Genomic DNA, 17743 nt, shown 5'->3' on the forward strand with positions numbered 1-17743 from the left:
ATTACAGGCAGATTGCCTCACTCTCGCCTTCTGCTCCAAGAAACAAACATCAATCCATTGCTGTGAGAAGCAAGGCTTTTCTTCCACACTGGGAGGACCTAAGACTGTCATTTGCATACCATAGATTAAGTCTCCTGAGAGACCAACAAAAATTGCCAAAGCTGACTGTATTTCAAGTCATCATGGCGGGGTATTGGGAAAAGTTTTCAATTAGCAATAATCACGCCTCGGTTAAACCTCATGGGCTATGATATTGTCACTGCACAAAGTTGAAAGAACTGTTGTGACCAATGCCTTCCCGCTTCCAAATCAGAGCTTGTTTAAGCTACTGTGAGTTACAAATTCTCAATAGCCCTTCCACACTGCTTCCAGGCATCCTGAGCTTCCACATTCTAAGGGCTCAGTTAAGATGAAATTTTTGGCCATTACAGGCAGATTGCCTCACTCTCTCCTTCTGCTCCAAGAAACAAACATCAATCCATTGCTGTGAGAAGCAAGGCTTTTCTTCCACACTGGGAGGACCTAAGACTGTCATTTGCATACCATAGATTAAGTCTCCTGAGAGACCAACAAAAATTGCCAAAGCTGACTGTAATTCAAGTCATCATGGCGGGGTATTGGGAAAAGTTTTCAATTAGCAATAATCACGCCTCGGTTAAACCTCATGGGCTAAGATATTGCCACTGCGCAAAGTTGAAAGAAATGTCGTGACCAATGCCTTCCTGCTTCCAAAGCAGAGCTTGTTTAAGCTACGGTGAGTTACAAATTCTCACTAGCCCTCCCACACTGCTTCCAGGCATCCTGGGCTTCCACATTCTGAGGGCTCAGGAAAGATGTAATTTTTGGCAATTACAGGCAGATTGCCTCACTCTCGCCTTCTGCTCCAAGAAACAAACATCAATCCATTGCTGTGAGAAGCAACGCTTTTCTTCCACACTGGGAGAAGCTAAGACTGTCATTTGCATTCCATGAATTAAGTCTCCAGAGAGACGAACAAAAATTGCCAAAGCTGACTGTATTCCAAGTCATTATGGTGGGGTATTGGGAAAAGTTTTCAATTAGCAATAATCACGCCTTGGATAAACCTCATGGGCAACAATATTGCCACAGCGCAAAGATGAAAGAACAGAAGTGACCAAGGGCTTCCCGCTTCCAGGGCAGAACATTTTAAGCCATGGTGAGTTACAAATCACCACTAGCCCTCCACGCTGCTTCCAGGCATCCTTGGCTTACACATTCTAAGGGCTCAGTTAAGATGAAATTTTTGGCCATTACAGGCAGATTGCCTCACTCTCTCCTTCTGCTCCAAGAAACAAACATGAATCCATTGCTGTGAGAAGCAAGGCTTTTCTTCCACACTGGGAGGACCTAAGACTGTCATTTGCATATTATAGATTAAGTCTCCTGAGAGACCAACAAAAATTGCCAACGCTGACTGTATTTCAAGTCATCATGGCGGGGTATTGGGAAAAGTTTTCAATTAGCAATAATCACGCCTCGGTTAAACCTCATGGGCTAAGATATTGCCACTGCGAAAAGTTGAAAGAAATGTTGTGACCAATGCCTTCCTGCGTCCAAAGCAGAGCATGTTTAAGCTATGGTGAGTTACAAATTCTCACTAGCCCTCCCACATTGCTTCCAGGCATTCTGAGCTTCCACATTCTAAGGGATCAGTTAAGATGAAATTTTTGGCAATTACAGGCAGATTGCCTCACTCTCTCCTTCTGCTCCAGGCAACAAACATCAATCCATTGCTGTGAGAAGCAAGGCTATACTTCCACGCTGGGAGGAGCTAAGACTCTGTTATTTGCATACCATAGATTAAGTCTCCTGAGAGACCAACAAAAATTGCCAAAGCTGACTGTATTTCAAGTCATCATGGCGGGGTATTGGGAAAAGTTTACAATTAGCAATAATCACGCCTCGGTTAAACCTCATGGGCTACGATATTGCCACTGCGCAAAGTTGAAAGAACTGTTGTGAGCAATGCCTTCCTGCTTTCAAAGCAGAGCTTGTTTAAGCTACGGTGAGTTACAAATTCTCACTAGCCCTCCCACACTGCTTCCAGGCATCATGGGCTTCCACATTCTGAGGGCTCAGGAAAGATGTAATTTTTGGCAATTACAGGCAGATTGCCTCACTCTCGCCTTCTGCTCCAAGAAACAAACATCAATCCATTGCTGTGAGAGGCAAGGCTTTTCTTCCACTCTGGGAGAAGCTAAGACTGTCATTTGCATTCCATGAATTAAGTCTCCTGAGAGACCAACAAAAATTGCCAAAGCTGACTGTATTTCACGTCATCATGGCGGGGTATTGGGAAAAGTTTTCAATTAGCAATGATAAGCCTCGGTTAAACCTCATGGGCTACGATATTGCCACATCGCAAAGATGAAGGAACAGAAGTGATCAAGGGCTTCCCGCTTCCAAGGCAGAACTTGTTTAAGCTATGGTGAGTTCCAAATCACCACTAGCCCTCCCACGCTGCTTCCAGACATGCTGGGCTTCCACATGCTAAGGGATCAGGAAAAACAATTTTTGGCAATTACAGGCAGATTGCCTCACTCTCTCCTTCTGCTCCAGGAAACAAACATCAATCCACTGCTGTGAGAAGCAAGGCTTTTCTTCCACGCTGGCAGGAGCTAAGACTGTCATTTGCATACCATGGATTAAGTCTCCTGAGAGACCAACAAAAATTGCCAAAGCTGACTGTATTTCAAGTCATCATGGCGGGGTATTGGGAAAAGTTTTCAATAAGCAATAATCACGCCTTGGATAAACCTCATGGGCAACAATATTGCCACAGCGCAAAGATGAAAGAACAGAAGTGACCAAGGGCTTCCCGCTTCCAGGGCAGAACATTTTAAGCCATGGTGAGTTACAAATCACCACTAGCCCTCCACGCTGCTTCCAGGCATCCTTGGCTTACACATTCTAAGGGTTCAGTTAAGATGTAATTTTTGGCAATTACAGGCAGATTGCCTCACTCTCGCCTTCTGCTCCAAGAAACAAACATCAATCCATTGCTGTGAGAAGCAAGGCTTTTCTTCCACACTGGGAGGACCTAAAGGGGTTTTACACTAAGCAATATCGCTAGCAATATCGCTAAAACGTCACTGGTTTTGTGACGTTATAGCGATATTGCTAGCGATATCGCTATGTGTGATACTTACCTCCGACCGGCTCCCCCGCTGCTCATCTCTGATCGCGCGAGAATGTTCAACTCCATTTCTCGTCGGGCGCTTCCTGCTGGGCTTCCTGCTGTGACGTCCAGCGATGCGTGGAGACGGGCGGGAGGACGCCAGGATCGCTGTGTGTGAAAGGTAAGTATCGTCCGCTGCGTCGCTGCTGCATCACTGTGAGATCATTCTGTATGAAAGCTCACTAGCGATCATTTAGCGATGCACCAGTGATCCTGACCGGGTCGGATCGCTGGTTGAATCGCTGGTGCATCGCTAAATGTAAAAGGGCCTTTAGACTGTCATTTACATACCATAGATTAAGTCTCCTGAGAGACCAACAAAAATTGCCAAAGCTGACTGTATTTCAAGTCATCATGACGGGGTATTGGGAAAAGTTTTCAATTAGCAATAATCACGCCTCGGTTAAACCTCATAGGCTACGATATTGCCACTGCGCAAAGTTGAAAGAACTGTTGTGACCAATGCCTTCCTGCTTCCAAAGCAGAGCTTGTTTAAGCTATGGTGAGTTACAAATTCTCACTAGCCCTCCCACACTGCTTCCAGGCATTCTGAGCTTCCACATTCTAAGGGCTCAGTTAAGATGAAATTTTTGGCAATTACAGGCAGATTGCCTCACTCTCTCCTTCTGGCAACAAACATCAATCCATTGCTGTGAGAAGCAAGGCTATTGTTCCACGCTGGGAGGAGCTAAGACTCTGTTATTTGCATACCATAGATTAAGTCTCCTGAGAGACCAACAAAAATTGCCAAAGCTGACTGTATTTCAAGTCATCATGGCGGGGTATTGGGAAAAGTTTTCAATTAGCAATAATCACGCCTCGGTTAAACCTCATGGGCTACGATATTGCCACTGCGCAAAGTTGAAAGAACTGTTGTGACCAATGCCTTCCTGCTTTCAAAGCAGAGCTTGTTTAAGCTACGGTGAGTTACAAATTCTCACTAGCCCTCCCACACTGCTTCCAGGCATCCTGGGCTTCCACATTCTGAGGGCTCAGGAAAGATGTAATTTTTGGCAATTACAGGCAGATTGCCTCACTCTCGCCTTCTGCTCCAAGAAACAAACATCAATCCATTGCTGTGAGAAGCAAGGCTTTTCTTCCACACTGGGAGGACCTAAGACTGTCATTTGCATACCATAGATTAAGTCTCCTGAGAGACCAACAAAAATTGCCAAAGCTGACTGTATTTCAAGTCATCATGGCGGGGTATTGGGAAAAGTTTTCAATTAGCAATAATCACGCCTCGGTTAAACCTCATGGGCTATGATATTGTCACTGCACAAAGTTGAAAGAACTGTTGTGACCAATGCCTTCCCGCTTCCAAATCAGAGCTTGTTTAAGCTACGGTGAGTTACAAATTCTCAATAGCCCTTCCACACTGCTTCCAGGCATCCTGAGCTTCCACATTCTAAGGGCTCAGTTAAAATGAAATTTTTGGCCATTACAGGCAGATTGCCTCACTCTCTCTTTCTGCTCCAAGAAACAAACATCAATCCATTGCTGTGAGAAGCAAGGCTTTTCTTCCACACTGGGAGGACCTAAGACTGTCATTTGCATACCATAGATTAAGTCTCCTGAGAGACCAACAAAAATTACCAAAGCTGACTGTAATTCAAGTCATCATGGCGGGGTATTGGGAAAAGTTTTCAATTAGCAATAATCACGCCTCGGTTAAACCTCATGGGCTAAGATATTGCCACTGCGCAAAGTTGAAAGAAATGTTGTGACCAATGCCTTCCTGCTTCCAAAGCAGAGCTTGTTTAAGCTACGGTGAGTTACAAATTCTCACTAGCCCTCCCACACTGCTTCCAGGCATCCTGGGCTTCCACATTCTGAGGGCTCAGGAAAGATGTAATTTTTGGCAATTACAGGCAGATTGCCTCACTCTCGCCTTCTGCTCCAAGAAACAAACATCAATCCATTGCTGTGAGAAGCAAGGCTTTTCTTCCACACTGGGAGAAGCTAAGACTGTCATTTGCATTCCATGAATTAAGTCTCCTGAGAGACCAACAAAAATTGCCAAAGCTGACTGTATTCCAAGTCATTATGGCGGGGTATTGGGAAAAGTTTTCAATTAGCAATAATCACGCCTTGGATAAACCTCATGGGCAACAATATTGCCACAGCGCAAAGATGAAAGAACAGAAGTGACCAAGGGCTTCCCGCTTCCAGGGCAGAACATTTTAAGCCATGGTGAGTTACAAATCACCACTAGCCCTCCACGCTGCTTCCAGGCATCCTTGGCTTACACATTCTAAGGGCTCAGTTAAGATGACATTTTTGGCCATTACAGGCAGATTGCCTCACTCTCGCCTTCTGCTCCAAGAAACAAACATGAATCCATTGCTGTGAGAAGCAAGGCTTTTCTTCCACACTGGGAGGACCTAAGACTGTCATTTGCATACCATAGATTAAGTCTCCTGAGAGACCAACAAAAATTGCCAAAGCTGACTGTATTTCAAGTCATCATGGCGGGGTATTGGGAAAAGTTTTCAATTAGCAATAATCACGCCTCAGTTAAACCTCATAGGCTACGATATTGCCACTGCGCAAAGTTTAAAGAACTGTTGTGACCAATGCCTTCCTGCTTCCAAAGCAGAGCTTGTTTAAGCTATGGTGAGTTACAAATTCTCACTAGCCCTCCCACACTGCTTCCAGGCATTCTGAGCTTCCACATTCTAAGGGCTCAGTTAAGATGAAATTTTTGGCAATTACAGGCAGATTGCCTCACTCTCTCCTTCTGCTCCAAGAAACAAACATCAATCCATTGCTGTGAGAAGCAAGGCTTTTCTTCCACGCTGGGAGGAGCTAAGACTCTGTTATTTGCATACAATGGATTAAGTCTCCTGAGAGACCAACAAAAATTGCCAAAGCTGACTGTATTTCAAGTCATCATGGCGGGGTATTGGGAAAAGTTTTCAATTAGCAATAATCACGCCTCGGTTAAACCTCATAGGCTACGATATAGCCACTGCGCAAAGTTGAAAGAACTGTTGTGACCAATGCCTTCCTGCGTCCAAAGCAGAGCTTGTTTAAGCTATGGTGAGTTACAAATTCTCACTAGCCCTCCCACACTGCTTCCAGGCATTCTGAGCTTCCACATTCTAAGGGATCAGTTAAGATGAAATTTTTGGCAATTACAGGCAGATTGCCTCACTCTCTCCTTCTGCTCCAGGCAACAAACATCAATCCATTGCTGTGAGAAGCAAGGCTATACTTCCACGCTGGGAGGAGCTAAGACTCTGTTATTTGCATACCATAGATTAAGTCTCCTGAGAGACCAACAAAAATTGCCAAAGCTGACTGTATTTCAAGTCATCATGGCGGGGTATTGGGAAAAGTTTTCAATTAGCAATAATCACGCCTCGGTTAAACCTCATGGGCTACGATATTGCCACTGCGCAAAGTTGAAAGAACTGTTGTGACCAATGCCTTCCTGCTTTCAAAGCAGAGCTTGTTTAAGCTACGGTGAGTTACAAATTCTCACTAGCCCTCCCACACTGCTTCCAGGCATCCTGGGCTTCCACATTCTGAGGGCTCAGGAAAGATGTAATTTTTGGCAATTACAGGCAGATTGCCTCACTCTCGCCTTCTGCTCCAAGAATCAAACATCAATCCATTGCTGTGAGAAGCAAGGCTTTTCTTCCACACTGGGAGAAGCTAAGACTGTCATTTGCATTCCATGAATTAAGTCTCCTGAGAGACCAACAAAAATTGCCAAAGCTGACTATATTCCAAGTCATTATGGCGGGGTATTGGGAAAAGTTTTCAATTAGCAATAATCACGCCTTGGATAAACCTCATGGGCAACAATATTGCCACAGCGCAAAGATGAAAGAACAGAAGTGACCAAGGGCTTCCCGCTTCCAGGGCAGAACATTTTAAGCCATGGTGAGTTACAAATCACCACTAGCCCTCCACGCTGCTTCCAGGCATCTTTGGCTTACACATTCTAAGGGTTCAGTTAAGATGTAATTTTTGGCAGTTACAGGCAGATTGCCTCACTCTCTCCTTCTGCTCCAAGAAACAAACATCAATCCATTGCTGTGAGAAGCAAGGCTTTTCTTCCACACTGGGAGAACCTAAGACTGTCATTTACATACCATAGATTAAGTATCCTGAGAGACCAACAAAAATTGCCAAAGCTGACTGTATTTCAAGTCATCATGGCGGGGTATTGGGAAAAGTTTTCAATTAGCAATAATCACGCCTCGGTTAAACCTCATGGGCTACGATATTGTCACTGCGCAAAGTTGAAAGAACTGTTGTGACCAATGCCTTCCCGCTTCCAAATCAGAGCTTGTTTAAGCTATGGTGAGTTACAAATTCTCAATAGCCCTTCCACACTGCTTCCAGGCATCCTGAGCTTCCACATTCTAAGGGCTCAGTTAAGATGAAATTTTTGGCCATTACAGGCAGATTGCCTCACTCTCTCCTTCTGCTCCAAGAAACAAACATCAATCCATTGCTGTGAGAAGCAAGGCTTTTCTTCCACACTGGGAGGACCTAAGACTGTCATTTGCATACCATAGATTAAGTCTCCTGAGAGACCAACAAAGATTGCCAAAGCTGACTGTATTTCAAGTCATCATGGCGGGGTATTGGGAAAAGTTTTCAATTAGCAATAATCACGCCTCGGTTAAACCTCATGGGCTACGATATTGTCACTGCGCAAAGTTGAAAGAACTGTTGTGACCAATGCCTTCCCGCTTCCAAATCAGAGCTTGTTTAAGCTACGGTGAGTTACAAATTCTCAATAGACCTTCCACACTGCTTCCAGGCATCCTGAGCTTCCACATTCTAAGGGCTCAGTTAAGATGAAATTTTTGGCCATTACAGGCAGATTGCCTCACTCTTTCCTTCTGCTTCAGGCAACAAACATCAATCCATTGCTGTGAGAATCTAGGCTTTTCTTCCACGCTGGGAGGAGGTAAGACTCTGTTATTTGCATACAATGGATTAAGTCTCCTGAGAGACAAACAAAAATTGCCAAAGCTGACTGTATTTCAAGTCATCATGGCGGGGTATTGGGAAAAGTTTTCAACTAGCAATAATCCCGCCTCGGTTAAACCTCATGGGCTACGATATTGCCACTGCGCAAAGTTGAAAAAACTGTTGTGACCAATGCCTTCCTGCTTCCAAAGCAGAGCTTGTTTAAGCTACGGTGAGTTACAAATTCTCACTCGCCCTCCCACACTGCTTCCAGGCATCCTGAGCTTCCACATTCTAAGGGCTCAGTTAAGATGAAATTTTTGGCAATTACAGGCAGATTGCCTCACTCTCGCCTTCTGCTCCAAGAAACAAACATCAATCCATTGCTGTGAGAAGCAAGGCTTTTCTTCCACACTGGGAGGACCTAAGAATGTCATTTATATATCATAGATTAAGTCTCCTGAGAGACCAACAAAAATTGCCAAAGCTGACTGTATTTCAAGTCATCATGGCGGGGTATTGGGAAAAGTTTTCAATTAGCAATAATCACGCCTCGGTTAAACCTCATAGGCTACGATATTGCCACTGCGCAAAGTTGAAAGAACTGTTGTGACCAATGCCTTCCTGCTTCCAAAGCAGAGCTTGTTTAAGCTATGGTGAGTTACAAATTCTCACTAGCCCTCCCACACTGCTTCCAGGCATTCTGAGCTTCCACATTCTAAGGGCTCAGTTAAGATGAAATTTTTGGCAATTACATGCAGATTGCCTCACTCTCTCCTTCTGCTCCAGGCAACAAACATCAATCCATTGCTGTGAGAAGCAAGGCTATTCTTCCACGCTGGGAGGAGCTAAGACTCTGTTATTTGCATACCATAGATTAAGTCTCCTGAGAGACCAACAAAAATTGCCAAAGCTGACTGTATTTCAAGTCATCATGGCGGGGTATTGGGAAAAGTTTTCAATTAGCAATAATCACACCTCGGTTAAACCTCATGGGCTACGATATTACCACTGCGCAAAGTTGAAAGAACTGTTGTGACCAATGCCTTCCTGCTTTCAAAGCAGAGCTTGTTTAAGCTACGGTGAGTTACAAATTCTCACTAGCCCTCCCACACTGCTTCCAGGCATCCTGGGCTTCCACATTCTGAGGGCTCAGGAAAGATGTAATTTTTGGCAATTACAGGCAGATTGCCTCACTCTCGCCTTGTGCTCCAAGAAACAAACATCAATCCATTGCTGTGAGAAGCAAGGCTTTTCTTCCACACTGGGAGGACCTAAGACTGTCATTTGCATACCATAGATTAAGTCTCCTGAGAGACCAACAAAAATTGCCAAAGCTGACTGTATTTCAAGTCATCATGGCGGGGTATTGGGAAAAGTTTTCAATTAGCAATAATCACGCCTCGGTTAAACCTCATGGGCTATGATATTGTCACTGCACAAAGTTGAAAGAACTGTTGTGACCAATGCCTTCCCGCTTCCAAATCAGAGCTTGTTTAAGCTACGGTGAGTTACAAATTCTCAATAGCCCTTCCACACTGCTTCCAGGCATCCTGAGCTTCCACATTCTAAGGGCTCAGTTAAGATGAAATTTTTGGCCATTACAGGCAGATTGCCTCACTCTCTCCTTCTGCTCCAAGAAACAAACATCAATCCATTGCTGTGAGAAGCAAGGCTTTTCTTCCACACTGGGAGGACCTAAGACTGTCATTTGCATACCATAGATTAAGTCTCCTGAGAGACCAACAAAAATTGCCAAAGCTGACTGTAATTCAAGTCATCATGGCGGGGTATTGGGAAACGTTTTCAATTAGCAATAATCACGCCTCGGTTAAACCTCATGGGCTAAGATATTGCCACTGCGCAAAGTTGAAAGAAATGTTGTGACCAATGCCTTCCTGCTTCCAAAGCAGAGCTTGTTTAAGCTACGGTGAGTTACAAATTCTCACTAGCCCTCCCACACTGCTTCCAGGCATCCTGGGCTTCCACATTCTGAGGGCTCAGGAAAGATGTAATTTTTGGCAATTACAGGCAGATTGCTTCACTCTCGCCTTCTGCTCCAAGAAACAAACATCAATCCATTGCTGTGAGAAGCAAGGCTTTTCTTCCACACTGGGAGAAGCTAAGACTGTCATTTGCATTCCATGAATTAAGTCTCCTGAGAGACCAACAAAAATTGCCAAAGCTGACTGTATTCCAAGTCATTATGGCGGGGTATTGGGAAAAGTTTTCAATTAGCAATAATCACGCCTTGGATAAACCTCATGGGCAACAATATTGCCACAGCGCAAAGATGAAAGAACAGAAGTGACCAAGGGCTTCCCGCTTCCAGGGCAGAACATTTTAAGCCATGGTGAGTTACAAATCACCACTAGCCCTCCACGCTGCTTCCAGGCATCCTTGGCTTACACATTCTAAGGGCTCAGTTAAGATGAAATTTTTGGCCATTACAGGCAGATTGCCTCACTCTCTCCTTCTGCTCCAAGAAACAAACATGAATCCATTGCTGTGAGAAGCAAGGCTTTTCTTCCACACTGGGAGGACCTAAGACTGTCATTTGCATACCATAGATTAAGTCTCCTGAGAGACCAACAAAAATTGCCAAAGCTGACTGTATTTCAAGTCATCATGGCGGGGTATTGGGAAAAGTTTTCAATTAGCAATAATCACGCCTCGGTTAAACCTCATGGGCTAAGATATTGCCACTGCGCAAAGTTGAAAGAAATGTTGTGACCAATGCCTTCCTGCTTCCAAAGCAGAGCTTGTTTAAGCTACGGTGAGTTACAAATTCTCACTAGCCCTCCCACACTGCTTCCAGGCATCCTGGGCTTCCACATTCTGAGGGCTCAGGAAAGATGTAATTTTTGGCAATTACAGGCAGATTGCCTCACTCTCGCCTTCTGCTCCAAGAAACAAACATCAATCCATTGCTGTGAGAAGCAAGGCTTTGCTTCCACACTGGGAGGACCTAAGACTGCCATTTGCATACCATAGTTTAAGTCTCCTGAGAGACCAACAAAAATTGCCAAAGCTGACTGTATTTCAAGTCATCATGGCGGGGGATTGGGAAAAGTTTTCAATTAGCAATAATCACGCCTCGGTTAAACCTCATGGGCTACGATATTGTCACTGCACAAAGTTGAAAGAACTGTTGTGACCAATGCCTTCCAGCTTCCAAATCAGAGCTTGTTTAAGCTACGTTGAGTTACAAATTCTCACTAGCCCTCCCACACTGCTTCCAGGCATCCTGGGCTTCTACATTCTGAGGGCTCAGTTAAGATGAAATTTTTGGCAATTACAGACAGATTGCCTTACTCTCTCCTTCTGCTCCAGGAAACAAAAATCAATCCATTGCTGTGAGAAGCAAGGCTTTTCTTCCATGCTGGGAGGAGCTAAGACTCTGTTATTTGCATACAATGGATTAAGTCTCCTGAGAGACCAACAAAAATTGCCAAAGCTGACTGTATTTCAAGTCATCATGGCGGGGTATTGGGAAAAATTTTCAATCAGTAATAATCACGCCTCGGTTAAACCTCATGGGCTACGATATTGCCACAGCGTAAAGATTAAGGAACAGAAGTGACCAAGGGCTTCCTGCTTCCAAGGCAGAACTTGTTTAAGCCATGGTGAGTTCCAAATCACCACTAGCCCTCCACGCTGCTTCCAGGCATCCTGGGCTTCCACATTCTGCGGGATCAGGAAAGATGAAATTTTTAGCAATTACTGGCAGATAGCCTCACTCTCGCCTTCTGCTCCAAGAAACAAACATCAATCCATTGCTGTGAGAAGCAAGGCTTTTCTTCCACACTGGGAGGAGCTAATACTGTCATTTGCATACCATGGATTAAGTCTCCTGAGAGACCAACAAAAATTGCCAAAGCTGACTGTATTTCAAGTCATCATGGCAGGGTATTGGGAAAAGTTTTCAATTAGCAATAATCACGCCTCGGTTAAACCTCATGGGCTACGATATTGCCACAGCGCAAAGATGAAAGAACAGAAGTGACCAAGGTCTAACCGCTTCCAAGGCAGAACTTTTTAAGCCATGGTGAGTTCCATATCACCATTAGCCCTCCACGCTGATTCCAGGCATCCTGGGCTTCCACATTCTAAGGGTTCAGTTAAGATGTAATTTTTGGCAATTACAGGCAGATTGCCTCACTCTCGCCTTCTACTCCAAGAAACAAACATCAATCCATGGCTGTGAGAAGCAAGGCTTTTCTTCCACACTGGGAGTACCTAAGACTGTCATTTGCATACCACAAATTAAGTCTCCTGAGAGACCAACAAAAATTGCCAACGCTAACTATATTTCAAGTCATCATGGCGGGGTATTGGGAAAAGTTTTCAATTAGCAATAATCACGCCTCGGTTAAACCTCATAGGCTACGATATTGCCACTGCGCAAAGTTGAAAGAACTGTTGTGACCAATGCCTTCCTGCTTCCAAAGCAGAGCTTGTTTAAGCTATGGTGAGTTACAAATTCTCACTAGCCCTCCCACACTGCTTCCAGGCATTCTGAGCTTCCACATTCTAAGGGCTCAGTTAAGAGGAAATTTTTGGCAATTACAGGCAGATTGCCTCACTCTCTCCTTCTGCTCCAGGCAACAAACATCAATCCATTGCTGTGAGAAGCAAGGCTATTTTTCCACGCTGGGAGGAGCTAAGACTCTGTTATTTGCATACCATAGATTAAGTCTCCTGAGAGACCAACAAAAATTGCCAAAGCTGACTGTATTTCAAGTCATCATGGCGGGGTATTGGGAAAAGTTTTCAATTAGCAATAATCACGCCTCGGTTAAACCTCATGGGCTACGATATTGCCACTGCGCAAAGTTGAAAGAACTGTTGTGACCAATGCCTTCCTGCTTTCAAAGCAGAGCTTGTTTAAGCTACGGTGAGTTACAAATTCTCACTAGCCCTCCCACACTGCTTCCAGGCATCCTGGGCTTCCACATTCTGAGGGCTCAGGAAAGATGTAATTTTTGGCAATTACAGGCAGATTGCCTCACTCTCGCCTTCTGCTCCAAGAAACAAACATCAATCCATTGCTGTGAGAAGCAAGGCTTTTCTTCCACACTGGGAGGACCTAAGACTGTCATTTGCATACCATAGATTAAGTCTCCTGAGAGACCAACAAAAATTGCCAAAGCTGACTGTATTTCAAGTCATCATGGCGGGGTATTGGGAAAAGTTTTCAATTAGCAATAATCACGCCTCGGTTAAACCTCATGGGCTATGATATTGTCACTGCACAAAGTTGAAAGAACTGTTGTGACCAATGCCTTCCCGCTTCCAAATCAGAGCTTGTTTAAGCTACGGTGAGTTACAAATTCTCAATAGCCCTTCCACACTGCTTCCAGGCATCCTGAGCTTCCACATTCTAAGGGCTCAGTTAAGAAGAAATTTTTGGCCATTACAGGCAGATTGCCTCACTCTCTCCTTCTGCTCCAAGAAACAAACATCAATCCATTGCTGTGAGAAGCAAGGCTTTTCTTCCACACTGGGAGGACCTAAGACTGTCATTTGCATTCCATGAATTAAGTCTCCTGAGAGACCAACAAAAATTGCCAAAGCTGACTGTATTCCAAGTCATTATGGCGGGGTATTGGGAAAAGTTTTCAATTAGCAATAATCACGCCTTGGATAAACCTCATGGGCAACAATATTGCCACAGCGCAAAGATGAAAGAACAGAAGTGACCAAGGGCTTCCCGCTTCCAGGGCAGAACATTTTAAGCCATGGTGAGTTACAAATCACCACTAGCCCTCCACGCTGCTTCCAGGCATCCTTGGCTTACACATTCTAAGGGCTCAGTTAAGATGAAATTTTTGGCCATTACAGGCAGATTGCCTCACTCTCTCCTTCTGCTCCAAGAAACAAACATCAATCCATTGCTGTGAGAAGCAAGGCTTTTCTTCCACACTGGGAGGACCTAAGACTGTCATTTGCATACCATAGATTAAGTCTCCTGAGAGACCAACAAAAATTGCCAAAGCTGACTGTATTTCAAGTCATCATGGCGGGGTATTGGGAAAAGTTTTCAATTAGCAATAATCACGCCTCGGTTAAACCTCATGGGCTAAGATATTGCCACTGCGCAAAGTTGAAAGAAATGTTGTGACCAATGCCTTCCTGCTTCCAAAGCAGAGCTTGTTTAAGCTACGGTGAGTTACAAATTCTCACTAGCCCTCCCACACTGCTTCCAGGCATCCTGGGCTTCCACATTCTGAGTGGGAAAAGATCCCACTCCAACGAGCATTTCATCGCATTCAAACAGTCCCTCACTACTTTCAAGACCACACTCGCCACAGCTAAACAAACCTACTTCTCATCTCTCATATCCTCCCTGTCTCACAACCCTAAACAGTTATTCAACACCTTCAATTCTCTCCTCCGCCCCCCAGCACCTCCTCCCTCCCCACTCATCTCAGCTGAAGACTTTGCCTCATTTTTCAAGCAGAAAATTGATAACATCAGGGACAGTTTTGGTCAACAACCCCCAGAGCCCTTCCTCCCGACTTCCCAGCCCTCCACCTTCAAAACCAACTTCACCATTACAGAAGATCGACTCTCACCACCTGTGCACTCGACCCGATCCCATCCCACTTCATCCCAAACCTCACCACAGTCTTCATCCCAACCCTAACCCATCTCTTCAACCTATCACTAACAACTGGTGTTTTCCCCTCAAGCTTTAAACATGCCTCCATCACACCTATCCTCAAAAAGCCCTCTCTTGACCCATCCTCTGTATCTAGCTATCGCCCTATATCACTTCTCCCATACGCCTCCAAGCTACTGGAACAACACGTCTACCTTGAACTGTCCTCCCATCTCTCTTCTTGCTCCCTCTTCGACCGCTTACAATCTGGCTTCCGGTCACACCACTCCACTGAAACTGCCCTTACTAAGGTCACCAATGACCTCTTAACTGCCAAGAGCAAGCGACACTACTCTGTCCTCCTCCTCCTGGACCTGTCGGCTGCCTTTGACACAGTGGACCATTCCCTATTATTACAGACCCTCTCATCCCTCGGCATCACAGACTTGGCCCTCTCCTGGATCTCATCATACCTAACAGACCGGACATTCAGCGTCTCCCACTCACACACCACCTCCTCACCTCGCCCCCTATCTGTCGGAGTCCCACAAGGTTCAGTCCTAGGGCCCCTGCTGTTCTCTATTTACACCTTTGGCCTGGGACAGCTCATAGAATCTCATGGCTTTCAGTATCATCTTTATGCTGATGACACACAGATCTACATCTCTGGACCAGATATCACCTCCCTACTAACCAGAATCCCTCAATGTCTGTCCACTATTTCATCCTTCTTCTCCACTAGATATCTGAAACTCAACATGGACAAAACAGAATTCATCATCTTTCCCCCATCTCACGTGACCCCCCCTACGAACCTATCAATTACAGTAAATGACTGCCCACTCTCCCCAGTCCCACAAGCTCGCTGCCTCGGAGTAATCCTTGATGCTGATCTCTCCTTCAAACCACATATCCAAACCCTTTCCACTTCCTGCCGACTTCAACTCAAAAATATTTCACGCATCCGTTCATTCCTCACCCAAGAATCTGCAAAAACCCTAGTCCATGCCCTCATCATCTCTCGCCTTGACTACTGCAACCTCATGCTCTGCGGCCTCCCCTCAAACACTCTCGCACCCCTCCAATCTATTCTAAACTCTGCTGCCCGACTAATCCACCTGTCCCCCCGCTATTCCCCAGCTTCTCCCCTCTGTCAATCCCTTCACTGGCTCCCAATTGCCCAGAGACTCCATTACAAAACCCTAACCATGACATACAAAGCCATCCACAACTTGTCTCCTCCATACATCTGTGACCTCGTCTCCCGGTACTTTCCTGCACGCAACCTCCGATCCTCACAAGATCTCCTTCTCTACTCCCCTCTTATCTCCTCTTCCCACAATCGCATACAAGATTTCTCTCGCGCATCACCCCTACTCTGGAACTCTCTACCACAACATATCAGACTCTCACCTACCATCGAAACCTTCAAAAAGAGCCTGAAGACCCACCTCTTCCGACAAGCCTATAACCTGCAGTAACCACCGATCGACCAAACCGCTGCACGACCAGCTCTACCCTCGCCTACTGTATTATCACCCATCCCTTGAAGATTGTGAGCCCTCGCGGGCAGGGTCCTCTCTCCTCCTGTACCAGTTATGACTTGTATTGTTTAAGATTATTGTACTTGTTTTTATGTATACCCCCCTCACATGTAAAGCGCCATGGAATAAATGGCGCTATAACAATAAATAATAATAATAATAATAATTCTGAGGGCTCAGGAAAGATGTAATTTTTGGCAATTACAGGCAGATTGCCTCACTCTCGCCTTCTGCTCCAAGAAACAAACATCAATCCATAGCTGTGAGAAGCAAGGCTTTTCTTCCACACAGGGAGGACCTAAGACTGTCATTTACATACCATAGATTAAGTCTCCTGAGAGACCAACAAAAATTGCCAAAGCTGACTGTATTTCAAGTCATCATGGTGGGGTATTAGGAAAAGTTTTCAATTAGCAATAATCACGCCTCAGTTAAACCTCATAGGCTACGATATTGCCACTGCGCAAAGTTTAAAGAACTGTTGTGACCAATGCCTTCCTGCTTCCAAAGCAGAGCTTGTTTAAGCTATGGTGAGTTACAAATTCTCACTAGCCCTCCCACACTGCTTCCAGGCATTCTGAGCTTCCACATTCTAAGGGCTCAGTTAAGATGACATTTTTGGCAATTACAGGCAGATTGCCTCACTCTCTCCTTCTGCTCCAAGAAACAAACATCAATCCATTGCTGTGAGAAGCAAGGCTTTTCTTCCACGCTGGGAGGAGCTAAGACTCTGTTATTTGCATACAATGGATTAAGTCTCCTGAGAGACCAACGAAAATTGCCAAAGCTGACTGTATTTCAAGTCATCATGGCGGGGTATTGGGAAAAGTTTTCAATTAGCAATAATCACGCCTCGGTTAAACCTCATAGGCTACGATATTGCCACTGCGCAAAGTTGAAAGAACTGTTGTGACCAATGCCTTCCTGCGTCCAAAGCAGAGCTTGTTTAAGCTATGGTGAGTTACAAATTCTCACTAGCCCTCCCACACTGCTTCCAGGCATTCTGAGCTTCCACATTCTAAGGGATCAGTTAAGATGAAATTTTTGGCAATTACAGGCAGATTGCCTCACTCTCTCCTTCTGCTCCAGGCAACAAACATCAATCCATTGCTGTGAGAAGCAAGGCTATACTTCCACGCTGGGAGGAGCTAAGACTCTGTTATTTGCATACCATAGATTAAGTCTCCTGAGAGACCAACAAAAATTGCCAAAGCTGACTGTATTTCAAGTCATCATGGCGGGGTATTGGGAAAAGTTTTCAATTAGCAATAATCACGCCTCGGTTAAACCTCATGGGCTACGATATTGCCATTGCGCAAAGTTGAAAAAACTGTTGTGACCAATGCCTTCCTGCTTTCAAAGCAGAGCTTGTTTAAGCTACGGTGAGTTACAAATTCTCACTAGCCCTCCCACACTGCTTCCAGGCATCCTGGGCTTCCACATTCTGAGGGCTCAGGAAAGATG

The 17743-nt window shown here is 45.0% G+C and overlaps 36 non-coding genes across 36 annotated transcripts; all 36 read right to left on the bottom strand.

Moving 5' to 3' along the window:
- Positions 1–130: 130 nt before the first annotated feature.
- LOC141062903 (U4 spliceosomal RNA) lies at positions 131–271 on the bottom strand. Its single transcript, XR_012224605.1, has one exon. It is a non-coding gene; the product is annotated as a U4 spliceosomal RNA (small nuclear RNA).
- Positions 272–554: 283 nt separating this feature from the next.
- On the bottom strand, positions 555–695 carry LOC141062919 (U4 spliceosomal RNA). The gene has a single exon (XR_012224619.1). It is a non-coding gene; the product is annotated as a U4 spliceosomal RNA (small nuclear RNA).
- A 283-nt stretch (positions 696–978) lies between these two features.
- Positions 979–1119, bottom strand: LOC141062319 (U4 spliceosomal RNA). The gene has a single exon (XR_012224097.1). It is a non-coding gene; the product is annotated as a U4 spliceosomal RNA (small nuclear RNA).
- Positions 1120–1400: 281 nt separating this feature from the next.
- On the bottom strand, positions 1401–1541 carry LOC141061128 (U4 spliceosomal RNA). The gene has a single exon (XR_012223019.1). It is a non-coding gene; the product is annotated as a U4 spliceosomal RNA (small nuclear RNA).
- Positions 1542–1826: 285 nt separating this feature from the next.
- LOC141063121 (U4 spliceosomal RNA) lies at positions 1827–1967 on the bottom strand. Its single transcript, XR_012224802.1, has one exon. It is a non-coding gene; the product is annotated as a U4 spliceosomal RNA (small nuclear RNA).
- Positions 1968–2250: 283 nt separating this feature from the next.
- On the bottom strand, positions 2251–2390 carry LOC141062481 (U4 spliceosomal RNA). The gene has a single exon (XR_012224244.1). It is a non-coding gene; the product is annotated as a U4 spliceosomal RNA (small nuclear RNA).
- A 281-nt stretch (positions 2391–2671) lies between these two features.
- LOC141061771 (U4 spliceosomal RNA) lies at positions 2672–2812 on the bottom strand. Its single transcript, XR_012223601.1, has one exon. It is a non-coding gene; the product is annotated as a U4 spliceosomal RNA (small nuclear RNA).
- Positions 2813–3501: 689 nt separating this feature from the next.
- Positions 3502–3642, bottom strand: LOC141062808 (U4 spliceosomal RNA). The gene has a single exon (XR_012224519.1). It is a non-coding gene; the product is annotated as a U4 spliceosomal RNA (small nuclear RNA).
- Positions 3643–3921: 279 nt separating this feature from the next.
- Positions 3922–4062, bottom strand: LOC141062249 (U4 spliceosomal RNA). The gene has a single exon (XR_012224035.1). It is a non-coding gene; the product is annotated as a U4 spliceosomal RNA (small nuclear RNA).
- Positions 4063–4345: 283 nt separating this feature from the next.
- LOC141062905 (U4 spliceosomal RNA) lies at positions 4346–4486 on the bottom strand. The gene has a single exon (XR_012224606.1). It is a non-coding gene; the product is annotated as a U4 spliceosomal RNA (small nuclear RNA).
- Positions 4487–4769: 283 nt separating this feature from the next.
- On the bottom strand, positions 4770–4910 carry LOC141061087 (U4 spliceosomal RNA). Its single transcript, XR_012222982.1, has one exon. It is a non-coding gene; the product is annotated as a U4 spliceosomal RNA (small nuclear RNA).
- A 283-nt stretch (positions 4911–5193) lies between these two features.
- Positions 5194–5334, bottom strand: LOC141061927 (U4 spliceosomal RNA). Its single transcript, XR_012223742.1, has one exon. It is a non-coding gene; the product is annotated as a U4 spliceosomal RNA (small nuclear RNA).
- Positions 5335–5615: 281 nt separating this feature from the next.
- Positions 5616–5756, bottom strand: LOC141062939 (U4 spliceosomal RNA). The gene has a single exon (XR_012224637.1). It is a non-coding gene; the product is annotated as a U4 spliceosomal RNA (small nuclear RNA).
- A 285-nt stretch (positions 5757–6041) lies between these two features.
- On the bottom strand, positions 6042–6182 carry LOC141062668 (U4 spliceosomal RNA). Its single transcript, XR_012224413.1, has one exon. It is a non-coding gene; the product is annotated as a U4 spliceosomal RNA (small nuclear RNA).
- Positions 6183–6467: 285 nt separating this feature from the next.
- LOC141062261 (U4 spliceosomal RNA) lies at positions 6468–6608 on the bottom strand. Its single transcript, XR_012224046.1, has one exon. It is a non-coding gene; the product is annotated as a U4 spliceosomal RNA (small nuclear RNA).
- A 283-nt stretch (positions 6609–6891) lies between these two features.
- LOC141061738 (U4 spliceosomal RNA) lies at positions 6892–7032 on the bottom strand. Its single transcript, XR_012223571.1, has one exon. It is a non-coding gene; the product is annotated as a U4 spliceosomal RNA (small nuclear RNA).
- Positions 7033–7313: 281 nt separating this feature from the next.
- Positions 7314–7454, bottom strand: LOC141061575 (U4 spliceosomal RNA). Its single transcript, XR_012223424.1, has one exon. It is a non-coding gene; the product is annotated as a U4 spliceosomal RNA (small nuclear RNA).
- A 283-nt stretch (positions 7455–7737) lies between these two features.
- LOC141061303 (U4 spliceosomal RNA) lies at positions 7738–7878 on the bottom strand. Its single transcript, XR_012223176.1, has one exon. It is a non-coding gene; the product is annotated as a U4 spliceosomal RNA (small nuclear RNA).
- Positions 7879–8163: 285 nt separating this feature from the next.
- On the bottom strand, positions 8164–8304 carry LOC141063016 (U4 spliceosomal RNA). The gene has a single exon (XR_012224706.1). It is a non-coding gene; the product is annotated as a U4 spliceosomal RNA (small nuclear RNA).
- Positions 8305–8587: 283 nt separating this feature from the next.
- Positions 8588–8728, bottom strand: LOC141061318 (U4 spliceosomal RNA). Its single transcript, XR_012223190.1, has one exon. It is a non-coding gene; the product is annotated as a U4 spliceosomal RNA (small nuclear RNA).
- A 285-nt stretch (positions 8729–9013) lies between these two features.
- On the bottom strand, positions 9014–9154 carry LOC141060885 (U4 spliceosomal RNA). The gene has a single exon (XR_012222798.1). It is a non-coding gene; the product is annotated as a U4 spliceosomal RNA (small nuclear RNA).
- Positions 9155–9437: 283 nt separating this feature from the next.
- Positions 9438–9578, bottom strand: LOC141062906 (U4 spliceosomal RNA). The gene has a single exon (XR_012224607.1). It is a non-coding gene; the product is annotated as a U4 spliceosomal RNA (small nuclear RNA).
- A 283-nt stretch (positions 9579–9861) lies between these two features.
- On the bottom strand, positions 9862–10002 carry LOC141061232 (U4 spliceosomal RNA). Its single transcript, XR_012223113.1, has one exon. It is a non-coding gene; the product is annotated as a U4 spliceosomal RNA (small nuclear RNA).
- Positions 10003–10285: 283 nt separating this feature from the next.
- Positions 10286–10426, bottom strand: LOC141061928 (U4 spliceosomal RNA). The gene has a single exon (XR_012223743.1). It is a non-coding gene; the product is annotated as a U4 spliceosomal RNA (small nuclear RNA).
- Positions 10427–10707: 281 nt separating this feature from the next.
- Positions 10708–10848, bottom strand: LOC141062872 (U4 spliceosomal RNA). Its single transcript, XR_012224576.1, has one exon. It is a non-coding gene; the product is annotated as a U4 spliceosomal RNA (small nuclear RNA).
- Positions 10849–11131: 283 nt separating this feature from the next.
- Positions 11132–11272, bottom strand: LOC141060983 (U4 spliceosomal RNA). The gene has a single exon (XR_012222887.1). It is a non-coding gene; the product is annotated as a U4 spliceosomal RNA (small nuclear RNA).
- A 285-nt stretch (positions 11273–11557) lies between these two features.
- LOC141061613 (U4 spliceosomal RNA) lies at positions 11558–11698 on the bottom strand. The gene has a single exon (XR_012223458.1). It is a non-coding gene; the product is annotated as a U4 spliceosomal RNA (small nuclear RNA).
- A 282-nt stretch (positions 11699–11980) lies between these two features.
- On the bottom strand, positions 11981–12121 carry LOC141063001 (U4 spliceosomal RNA). The gene has a single exon (XR_012224694.1). It is a non-coding gene; the product is annotated as a U4 spliceosomal RNA (small nuclear RNA).
- A 281-nt stretch (positions 12122–12402) lies between these two features.
- On the bottom strand, positions 12403–12543 carry LOC141062958 (U4 spliceosomal RNA). The gene has a single exon (XR_012224655.1). It is a non-coding gene; the product is annotated as a U4 spliceosomal RNA (small nuclear RNA).
- Positions 12544–12828: 285 nt separating this feature from the next.
- LOC141062275 (U4 spliceosomal RNA) lies at positions 12829–12969 on the bottom strand. Its single transcript, XR_012224058.1, has one exon. It is a non-coding gene; the product is annotated as a U4 spliceosomal RNA (small nuclear RNA).
- Positions 12970–13252: 283 nt separating this feature from the next.
- On the bottom strand, positions 13253–13393 carry LOC141062907 (U4 spliceosomal RNA). The gene has a single exon (XR_012224608.1). It is a non-coding gene; the product is annotated as a U4 spliceosomal RNA (small nuclear RNA).
- Positions 13394–13676: 283 nt separating this feature from the next.
- On the bottom strand, positions 13677–13817 carry LOC141061929 (U4 spliceosomal RNA). The gene has a single exon (XR_012223744.1). It is a non-coding gene; the product is annotated as a U4 spliceosomal RNA (small nuclear RNA).
- A 281-nt stretch (positions 13818–14098) lies between these two features.
- On the bottom strand, positions 14099–14239 carry LOC141062873 (U4 spliceosomal RNA). The gene has a single exon (XR_012224577.1). It is a non-coding gene; the product is annotated as a U4 spliceosomal RNA (small nuclear RNA).
- Positions 14240–16609: 2370 nt separating this feature from the next.
- On the bottom strand, positions 16610–16750 carry LOC141061331 (U4 spliceosomal RNA). The gene has a single exon (XR_012223202.1). It is a non-coding gene; the product is annotated as a U4 spliceosomal RNA (small nuclear RNA).
- Positions 16751–17035: 285 nt separating this feature from the next.
- On the bottom strand, positions 17036–17176 carry LOC141063106 (U4 spliceosomal RNA). Its single transcript, XR_012224788.1, has one exon. It is a non-coding gene; the product is annotated as a U4 spliceosomal RNA (small nuclear RNA).
- A 285-nt stretch (positions 17177–17461) lies between these two features.
- On the bottom strand, positions 17462–17602 carry LOC141062753 (U4 spliceosomal RNA). The gene has a single exon (XR_012224487.1). It is a non-coding gene; the product is annotated as a U4 spliceosomal RNA (small nuclear RNA).
- Between the last annotated feature and the right edge of the window lie 141 nt (positions 17603–17743).

Source organism: Dendrobates tinctorius, unplaced genomic scaffold (assembly GCF_039654945.1).
Source record: "Dendrobates tinctorius isolate UK_male_01 unplaced genomic scaffold, ASM3965494v1 ptg000245l, whole genome shotgun sequence".
Lineage (NCBI taxonomy): Eukaryota > Metazoa > Chordata > Amphibia > Anura > Dendrobatidae > Dendrobates > Dendrobates tinctorius.